Here is an 11,391-nt window from a genome sequence, read left to right as displayed (position 1 = left end):
CACACTGAAAAATGTTAAAAAACATTCTATATGTCACTTTTTTTCCAGCTTACACCCTGAGCTCACAGGAAGTGGTTGAATAAGACTTTGATTCAACCCAAAAGAGGAATGGTGGCCAAGAGCCAAAGGGGTGAGTCTGCAGGGATATACCACAGATAGGGTAAGTATAGCAAGCAGAGCTGCTTTTTTATTTTATGTTACTGTGGGAGATCCAAATTACATGTTTTCTCCCCCCAACTCAAACTGAAAGTAATAAATGATTCAGTGGATAAGTGTGTTTTAGGTCTTGGAAGCCCTTGTTTGAAATATGCTACAAAATAGAGTTGACACCTTTGTCAAAACATGGTGATGATGAGCAGAAATATTCCCAAAGGTGCCTTTAGAAACAGGTAAAACTGTTGAAATAGACACTAAATGGATGTAAACTATTTATTGTGACCTTTATAAATACTGTAGGTCCCATGTATCTCTTTTATCTTTAATGAAATTTCTTACCACTATTGTACAACAGCTGCTGTACATCTGTAAATATATTTCAAGCTTTAGCTATCTCCCTATGCATACAACTTGGGATCTGTATGCTTTGTACCAGGCACGCCAGGAAAGAACATCCATCTGTCTAGAGATGTCAGAGAAGTGCCCAATCCTTAAGTGCTTGTTTTGTATATAACTATATTCTGTATATTTTGTCTTGTTTCGAATTTTGCAGCAAAACTGTCATTTTTACAGATGGTTTGCATTACATATTAGCAAGCATAACTTAAAACTTTCACTTCCCAGGTAGTGGTTTGTGCAAAGTTCTAAGTTATGTATTTATATCATTCCTTTGAGCCAGCTGTAATATAATACCCGTAACTATTAATCTTCTTCTTCTTAATGCAATACAATTCCTAAATGATTTTTCAAGCTCTGTTTTCCTGTTGTGTGGGGTAAGAATCCAAATTGTTAACAGTTGTAACCAAGAAGAAAAACTGATCTCTGTGGTTATCTACAGTACAGTTCTTAAGAGATGGTATGTGTAATCTATGTTCTTTGAAGTCAATGTTCTCACAGAAAAATGAAAATATTGATATCTGTGATGATGAAATATGATGACAAAATGTTTATCTTGCCTGGTGACATTTGTTTTATGGAAAAGGAACTTAAAGAGGACCTGAACTCTAGAAGCTGTGCTCAAAAAGGCACACCGAGGACAAATGACTAGTCATCAGCATTGCACGTAGAATCCCTGTTACTCTACCCATTACTAACTTAGAATGCATTGTTCTGCAGTGAGTCTCTGTGTGGTGGCTGCCATCTTGGTAGGGGCCAGGTTTTGCTTCTTTATGTCAGAGCCTTCAGCAAGAAGGGCAGTGATTTGTGACATCAACAAAATCTCCCTCCAAATCTCCTGAGACTAGAAGTAGGGATGAGGGAATGTGCCTGGGTTTGATTTGCAGGGGGCTTGTCAAACCCAGCATGAAATCCCGAAATTCTGAAATAAAATTCAAATCTATATTAAAGTCCTTGGGGTAAAGAATCTTGACAATCAAATTTGGTAATTTGCAAAGCTAATAGGGAAGGGATTGTCAAAAAGGACATGGGCAGCTGGGCACTGCCCATGGGACATGTATCAATGCAAAAAAATAAAATATATAAAATTTGCTTTACAGTAGGGAGAGTTCTCTTTTTGATGCAACTTTGAGGGCAACATGTGAAAACCACCAATCTTTTCAGTTACATGCTTGGGAGATGTCTTTAACCTCCCTGGCGGTATTCCCCAGTCTGGCTCCGGGTTAATTTTCAATGCTAGGAGCGGTAACCCCGAGCCAGACTCGGGACTGCAGAGAAAAGTGACACTCACCTTGTTCCTGCGATCCCCCGGCGTCCAGTGCTGTATGCGGCTTAATTTTTTAATTTCGTGTTTCAAACTTTATCATACCTGGGATGTCTACTGGACTCTTGTTTGGACAGATTTAGGGGAGTTATTCCTAAGATTTACTAAGAATTGCAGGCCTACAATACATAACACCAAATTTCCATGAAAAACAATGTACCGCTTTTGGTACAAAATTCCTGACATAATCATACTGCCAGGGAGGTTAAAGTAGTATTAAGGTGTGGGCATTTTTTACCTCAGTGCATTCTCTATATTTGGGTAAAAAACGACCAGTACCTTTTAATCTCCTCCATCCCCCCTACACTTACCTGTGTCCCTGCTGTCACAGCTGTCAGTCCCAAAGCGATGCTTCATTCCCCGAAATTCCTAGTTGCAGTGGAGGATACTGAGGGCAGAAGAGCCATAGGCTCCTTCTGCCATCAATCAAACTGTTGGGCGGAGAGGAGGAGCATGGCCTGCCACAAAGCTGTGTGTGTCAATGGATGCACACAGCTGCTGCGGGCACGGCCGGGAATGAGCTTGCACGGGTGCCTCCAAAGCAACTGCTTAGATGATGAAGGCACCCATGCAGGGGGCGGGAGGCCGAGCGATGCAGGGACCCACTAGAAAATGAGGAACTGAAAACTTTTAAAAAAGAACAACATACGTTTTATACAAAGGTGGGCCTCCTAGTTCTAAATATAAAAAAATCCAACAAAGCTTTAATATCACTTTAAGCTATATGCGTTTTTATTGAACAGTACAATGTTCACAGAGAGCCTTAGCTGTATTCCAGAATCACAAGTTTTATTTTATATTATTACCTGGCTTAAATATAGTAGTAGCAGCACCCCAACCTGATCTATTACAACATGAAAAAGTTGTTGTTTTTTTAGATAGTTTTGACTGCAACACCTAATTTTTTATCGAGTGGTAATAGGACCGAGTTGACTGGTCAAAGTAGCAGTCTCAACGGATCTAAAACCTACAGGGAAGTTTACTCTTAAAAAAGTGAAACCCCTCAACTTGGTAGACATTGGCCAGTGGCAAACAGTTTGATAGTATAGTTTGAGAACTTCTGTTTTCTCAGTACTAAACTGTATTGTCCTAAACGTTTAATGAAATGTGACAATAGAGTGCGCAAAATCACAACCCCATATTTTTCTAAGCCACTCCCATCCTCATATCCCCAATTATTCCCAAAATATAGACAAAATATATATATTCATACTTGAGGAACTCCATACTTGCAATATGCCCCACAAAGTTAATAGTCATAATCCATACGTTTCAGTATGGTATAATTTCTCACTGTTAAACAGATCATTGGAATTGTCCACCTATGCATTTTTTATTACAGAATTAATCAAATATGACAATGATCACTTCTAGTACTGTTACTGTCATTAAGACTACTACTATGAATAATGCATCAATTATGATCATGAAAGCTAATTCAGTTATTCTCTAATCCTTCTATGGCCAAAAATCTAGACGCCTAGTATTAGCAAACTGTGACTGTCATGATAGCAGTATACATTTATGTTATCCCATATCATTTTCTATATCTCAATAGCCAGCATCCTGAAAGAAAGGGATCCAGCAAAGCATGGAGATCAGTATGAGAGGCTGGTTTTTAACTGGATGACCTTCTGAAACGGCAAAAAAGCAATATAGATTTCTTGAGAGTTTCATTATAAAGTGTATGCTGATTGAGTTGGTCACATCTATGTGGATACAGTAATGTGTTTTATGTTATTTGTACATTTTACTTCAAAGTCTTTTTGCAGGATAATTTATGCTTTACCCATTTTTTAAACCCACTAAGGTGCGTGTTCTCTGTTTTTGTAAAGGGTTGAAACAATATTAGAACTTAAAAGTTTTCCCTTCAACATGTAGTGAAAGCTTATGATAAAGGGTGTTATTATAAGCTACCATGCATTCCTATGGACCCCTGTAATGCTTGTTAGTGCAGAAAACAATAGCTCACTGCACTGTGAGCTATCTGTGCTCACCTCTGTGCTCACTTATGTCACATTGATCTGAACTGCCTTCATAAACACTCAGAAATCTATTAATAAAACTCTAGTTTAGGCAAAATTACAGTTCTGAATTCAGTGATATGCAACCCACTTTCACCAACAAGAATCACCACATTTATAACCTGTGCCCGCTATTACCGTCACCAAAACAGGAAGTGGAGAAAAGAGCTCCACAATCTTGAACTTGGCCTTTAAAAACCTGTCAGTGGTTCTAGCTCTTCCCCCCTCGATCAAATAGTAAAAAAAAGAAAAATGTGTTGAGCAGACTTCTACTTTAATATGAGAATGCTTTTTGTTATTTTAAGTGGGGCAATAAAGTGGTTCTACAAGAAGCTCTGGAATACAGATATGTAAATATTGCTAGCTAAATGATAAAGCAAACATGTGCCTTGCCCATGAAGGGCAAATGTAACAGATTTGATTTATTTGCCAATTTCACCAGTAACACATACCTGCCCAGGAGTGAAAAAAATAATCTGGGACTTCCAGGTATGGAGGAGCATGTAACTAACTCACTGATGCTTGCTATTTGGCCCAGTGATGTTACATACTTATTTCCTGTGCTCCTCAGCTTCATCTACTGGCCATAAGGCAGTATTGTCCCTAATGCATGCGACCTGAAAAGAAAATATTTTAGGAATATCCTTTTTAGATATTATTCATACAAAACAAATGATCACAGCTATTCGCGGGGTAAAGGGCCTTGCAACTTTTTTTTATAAATAGACCCCTTATTGTTCATAGAGGGGAAATAGTTGAAATTACTGTCAAGCTTTTATTGCCATCTGTTTTCCCATTGAGGAAGTTCTCCTCACTTCCTGTCTGCATGACAAAGAGAGAGGGGAAATGTCCAGTGCAGATCCAGGCAACAATGTTTTGGTAGAAGTTTTATTTAAAGATGTTTTCTAATCTGATCCCATGTTTATAACTATTTCCTGTGTGTTGCTTGTTAAAACACAAAGAGGGGGATTTATCAAAACTGAAGCAGACAAAATCTGGAGCAGCTATGCATCAATCCTATGCTATACCAATCAGCTTCTTTCTTTCATTTTCAAATCAAACTGAAGAGAGGAGTTGATTGGTTGCCCTGGGCAACTGCTCCAGATTTTGTCTGCTCCAGTTTTGATAAATTCCCCCCAAAGAATATATGTAATACAAAGTTGAGAAATCAGTGTAAATCCTTCAGAATTCCTCAGCTTCACTGAAACAATTCAGATCATGGAACAAACTTTATTTATATGGAATCATAATTAGTTAAATGATTCACTATGTGACAATGGGGTTGATTTAAGTCAAATAGACTTTTCTTTTTGCAAGGCAAATTTTTTCCTTAGCTTAGCGAACAAGGTGAAGCTCTGCTGACTTCCATCAGCCAGTCATGAGGAAGCAAATATACTGGTTTTTTTTTTCTATTTTCCTCGTGATTGGGAGGAAAGTGAATTTTACAAAAAGTGAATTTTCACTACATTCACTAAGCTAAGGGAACATTTCTTTACATTTAGTAATCAACCACAAAGTAATATATATTATACATTAACCACAAAGTAATATATATTATATTAGAAAGGTGTTTTGCAGGTTTTTATTCTCTCCCTTGTTTTCTGCATAGTTAAAAATCAATTTAAAATAAATTTGGAGCATTTACTGCAAACCTAATTTTACTATTCATTAAAGGTAATTAGTCATTACAAAAGTAAGTGACCAGAAGGCGGATGAGTGTGATAACGAATCCCAGTGAGTTTTATTTTTTTGTTGCTAACATTCTTCATCTTCTTATACAATTACAAGCAGTAATATACCAAGTGTGGCAATGCACATACATGGTAACATCTCCCTGCTTCTACTGCCCAGTTATGTGACTCGCACAATTAAATCTTCTATGTCAGGATCCGTAGGGAAAGAAAATTACTCAAACTGAATGCATAAACCAAACCAGAAACCCGGAAGATCAAAAGACTCCTTGTGCACTACTATGGTGTGAAAGCACTTCCAGAATCCAAACATTGTTCAGTTTGGGAAAGAGGAGTCCCAGCCTATGTAACCTGCTTCCAGTTACAGCTGCTGTGAGCGTTATTAATGTGCCACTGATTACCAGTGCTTTTCTGTCCCTGAAGGCTTAGCTTGTCTGATGTGCAAGAAAACAACCACACTTACAAGTACAAAAGAATAAGCCTACAAAAGTATTTCCTGTCAGTCCACTATACAGCCCTGCAAGATGCTTAGGGAATGTCACAACATTTCACTACAACACTAAACATTAATATGGAGCTGCTAGAATTTCTAGTACCAGACTGGGAGTCTGTGCAAAGGGGACTGTTTTATAATTATAATGTGTTCTAATTTTTAACATGCAAACTCTAGAACTCTATTCTGAGAACCATAATGTAGTTAAATATTAAACCCATCCCTGTAAATTCATGCAAACTTATATATGCTTTTAGCTCAAAGAAATGGAATGCACTTTCCAGTATACTTAATAGCGTAGTGATTCACCTACAAAAATGCACATAAATCTCCATTTAAATAAAAAGATTCATGTCCTGAATCTTAGCACATAGATAATATACAAGGGATAGCGGCATATGTGAAAATAGCATTTGATTTTGCCTATACAAAAATTCCAACTGTCCCTTCCTGCAACAGTTTAGAGTCTGAAAGCAATTAGCTTGCCCGCTGCTATAGGTAATGTGTCCATTTTTCCATTCACTCAGCCAGTTCAATAAAATACTCCTTACAGCAATCTTCGATATTGGTTCATCAAGTTGATGTGTTAGTCGTTACAACAGTGTGTACATGAGAAGTCAGCAGTCATCTATATTTCTCACCAACTTGTTACAAAGTTGCCATGAGCTATGCACACGTTGGAGTCCCATAATGAGCCTTTGCAACATACTATGCTGTGATTCTTTATATTTAATTTCTGGATAATGGTGGTTGTACAGTACTGTATGTGGTGGATAATGGTGGTTGTACAATATGTGGGCATTAGCCATTGGAATTTGAAAGACGAGTACTGCATTCTTTGGTCACAAAAACAAATCTGCAATCTGTGTCTGCTTCTTTTTTTTTTTTTTGCTTTGGCCTGCTACCTCATTCAGTTATCTCCTTCTCTCTAGATTCATGATTGGGCAATGATACAAAGCAGATAGCCCCCTGCCTACCACAACACCTTCTGATTTTAATGTGGCTACAATTATTGTCTATTTTCTATCAGCAGCGACAGTCTAGAAGAGCAGTCTGTGTTTCTTCAGAATCAACAAATAAACCTCCCAACTTCCATTTGAGGGCTACTCTTCGGTCAGACATGTCACATGTGGGGCTGAACAATTGCAACATTTTCCTGGATTGCCTGTCATGCTTTTTGCATTGATAAAGCATCCCCTATAAGTTTAGTAGCCTCTGCACAAGGGCAGTACAGTTAAGTAAATGTCTATGAATTCATTATAGGATGCATCATACATGCCTGCATGTCGTTGTGGACTGTCTGTACTGGAAGTGTGGTTTATAAGACTTAGCAATTACATACATTTGCCCAATCTCTATTAATAAAAGTAGATGGCCTAACCTTCACCAGCTTGTATGATGCAACGGCTAATGGGGAACATCAAAGTATCATATAAATGGAACATCTGTTGACTGAGGGAGTTTATGAGTATTGAGTTATGTTTTACTGGAAAATATACATATCAGAAACTCAAGGAAATAGTCTGAATAAGTTGCTGAAAAGATTCTTATGAGAGTAAACTTTTCACATGTCAATAATGTGAATGCTGGGGAAAAATGCTACAATCTCAATAAGCATTTATCCAGATTTGCCCTATGGTGATGGGATTTACCAAGGGCCATAATCATCACCTTACCTTTCCAGGCACTAATAACCCTTTTTAAACATGCCTTTGAGCTACAGTATTTCACCAACCTGAAGTGTCCCTTGTCAGCATCCACACACAGAGCAGTGTACAGTGCTCTCGACTCCATGTAACATTCTGCTTCGAGTGTTGAAAAAAAGGTACCAAAATCTATAATATTCCAGTTCTGATTACTGGACAATGGCACCATCAATTTAAAAAGTCAAGGTGACTTCTATTCCATGAAAGCACTCTCAGCATTATTTATATGTCCTTTATTCCACAGCTAACAAGAAAATGTATACGTAGGGTGAAACAAACCAGTTAGCAAAAACAACAAAACTTTAACCTTTAAAGTTTTAAACTAGTGTTCTGTAGATAAAATTGCACATTTTATTCTGCACTTTATCCACATATTACAAGGCTAAAATGATGTTTCTAAACTAAGCATCGTCAAGTCATTTACAAAAGAAGTTAAAGGAAAATTCCACCTTTTAGAAAAAATAATAAATGCACACTTCTTCATGAAAGAAAACATGTTCATGTATTATTTTTTTGCATTGGAGCCAGTAAAGAATTGCAAGGGTGATCAGTCACAGGTGCAATGCTCTGGCTCCTGCCGATTCTTCCTCCTGTCTATGTTCTTACAGACATTTAGTAACATTGACAGGAAGAAGAATAAATGGACGACAAGTGCAGTGACGTCACTGCACTTGTATTTAATTGAGAACTGCAAGTCTCTCTGTTTGCGATGGCTGATGGGACTTGGAGTTTCTCCATTCATGGATCCTGTCAAAGGATCTGTGAATGGATGATGTGGCTGTGTGGATGGTGTCATGCACAGCCATGCCATGCCAAATTGATAAATTAACACAAGCCTGTGGGTAGAAGTATCATGCAATTCAGCTTAGTGTGTGTGTGTGTGTGTGTGTGTGTGTGTGTGTGTGTGTGTGTGGGGATCCTCTTTTGGAAACTACCAATAGACATTTACTGGAACTGGTTGTAAAAATATGCTACTGTAAATATCTGCTCGGATACTAACAGGTAAATTGTAGTATATGACAATTTGTATAACGGGCTATAACTCACCTGCATTAAATGACTAACATCATTATTACACTTTTATATTTTTAACAAGTCCTTTGATAACATTCCATATACTATATAATAAAATCAGTACAAATATTGATGCCTATTGTATGGGAACATACATGTGAATCAGATAGTTTTGTTCCATATTATGTACCTTTAATTCAGTTTATTGAATTAACATCTAGATGATGTTCTCCCAACCTATTTATTTACATAATGTATCAATTTTGTAGATCTTTTTGAAGATAAATATTCTTATTTATTGGCCATGGGTACATAGGATAGACAGATAGTACTATTACACTCGTACAACGTATTACAGATGCCTTTTATATAAGGTATTTTAAATACCTTTTTATATAAAATGTTTTAATCTATTTTTGAATAAAAATTGATATCTTTTTATTAGGGCTGCGGAAATTAACGATTAATCCCTCGATTAATCGTTAATTATTTTGATCCATCAAAATTATTTTGATCGATCAAAGTTCTTTGGATCTGTACTCACCTCTCCGCCGGCTTCCGGGTCTGCCGTCAGAGATCCGGTGACGTCACGGACATCGACGTCACCGGACTCCGCCCCCCTTTCACAAGTGGCTCTGTCGGCTAACGAAGGGAAGGGGGGAGAAGTCCAGGTAATTAATCGATTAAAAAAAATTTCGATTAATCGAACAGGAAATTTTTAATCATTTCCAGCCCTACTTTTTATATCCTCAACACCTTAAGAAAATCCTGTTTAAGTATATAACTACCTTTATAAGCAGACCTATCACTACTCCTGATTAAGCAGTTAAACACGATTGTAGTGCTCCCTCTACCCCAGTGCTGAAACCAACATACCACATTAGTATTTTACACTTCTCATAACTCAATATTCCTAATCCTTACAGGCATAATCTGTAATAGTTTGCAAATTATTTTAATAAGCTGGTAACACTTTTCAAATGCAGGTTGCAAAGGCATCCCCATCAATATTACTTTATTTAGTGGATTCCTCTGTTCAGCAACAAGATTTTCCACCCTGGTAGTGATGGCAAACAATAGATTGAAGTGAACCATTATTCTTGTCAGTATTTTAAGATACACATTTTAAAGTCATTAGCTTAATGCACATAAATAGTGTATAAATTGCAAAGGACCCAAATTCTGTGTAACTGTCCCAGATTGTGACACAAATCCTACAGTCCGAAAGACTCATGTGTTGTCCTGTAACACCCCACTGCCTGCCATTGCTATTCTGCTACACAGCGGTGGCAGGGCAGGGCAGGAGAAGTGATAGCCAAATTGAACTAAACATCATTTAATTTTTTTTTTTAGTATCATTACTTGCAAAATCAATTTTTTTTAACATGTTGTGTACATACAAACATTGACATATACAGAAACAAACTTTGAGAGACACTTTGAGATGTTAGAGATCCAACACCCACAGAAAATACAACATAAGAATAGATTCCATGCAGGGCCGTCCCTATAAGGCAGCATCTCATTGGGTCATGTGGGCACACCTTCCGCCCTCTTGCCGGTCAGAGCCTCCCAGGTTGCTAAGAGCTCTTTGCGTCCTGGGCACTCTCTGAGCAGCATCCCGCTCAGCTCCTGGCGACCAGTGACATCATTGAGCTGGACACGGTCCTCATCAGATGCGCCACTAGCTACCCCCAGTATCGTGCACCATTAGCACACCAGCCCCCCTCCCCTGTCGAATAGTCTAGGAACACCAGTGGTTCCATGTGTATGTAGCGCTCACCCCAGAAGGAGCCGCTGAATAACCGGATATTTCTATCCCCCTACACCAATGTACCGCCCAAATCGTGGATCCACAGCACACCAACACACCTTTGAACAGTTTTATAGCAGATTTACTGATAAAGCAGAAATAAACAACTATGATACAATAGCAATGACAACAATCGACAACAATAATGTGTAGCAACAGGCTGAGACACTCTGCAACTCAGTAACTGCAGCTATATGCTGTCAGCACTGATATATGAGAGGCCAATTGTCTTTAAATGGCCGCCTGGTAATGGGGTGTGTGTACCTTTAAGATTTCCCTTTTTTGCAATGTCCAACCCTTCCTAGTCTACTGGCCAGTAGTGATGTCCTAAGCTAGCCGGCGTTGGGGCCCTTACTGTAATGCAGGTGGGAACAGCAAACTGTTTGTCAACGTGGCCAAAGGCCTCTCACCAATCCTCAACGTCAGTTGGAAAGATATGAAGACTGCTAGCAGATGCCGGACATCCTCTCTCTCCAGTTCAGGCGACATAGAGGGAAGTCATCTGGGTCCCCGACAAAAGGTCCTCACCCATCTAGGATGTTCGCAGTCCTCTCTAATGGCTCCGTCTGGCTCCCTCTCTCTCTGCTGGGCTGGCTGGATCACTCCGGTGGCCGGTTCAGCCATGCGACTAGGCCTCAGTTCGGGCGCTCGAACACAGTCTCTCCAATTGAGCAGATGAACAGCAGTCCTTCAGAATGCCGCTATACAGAGTCTGTGTGTCCCAATCTGTCAGTGGGAATCACACAGCTCGGCTGCATGCAGTCCTAATTCACC

The sequence above is a fragment of the Nanorana parkeri genome, unplaced genomic scaffold, assembly GCF_000935625.1.
Source record: "Nanorana parkeri isolate BGI_ZX_2015 unplaced genomic scaffold, ASM93562v1 scaffold118, whole genome shotgun sequence".
Taxonomy (NCBI): Eukaryota; Metazoa; Chordata; class Amphibia; order Anura; family Dicroglossidae; genus Nanorana; species Nanorana parkeri.
This window is presented reverse-complemented; position numbering follows the sequence as displayed.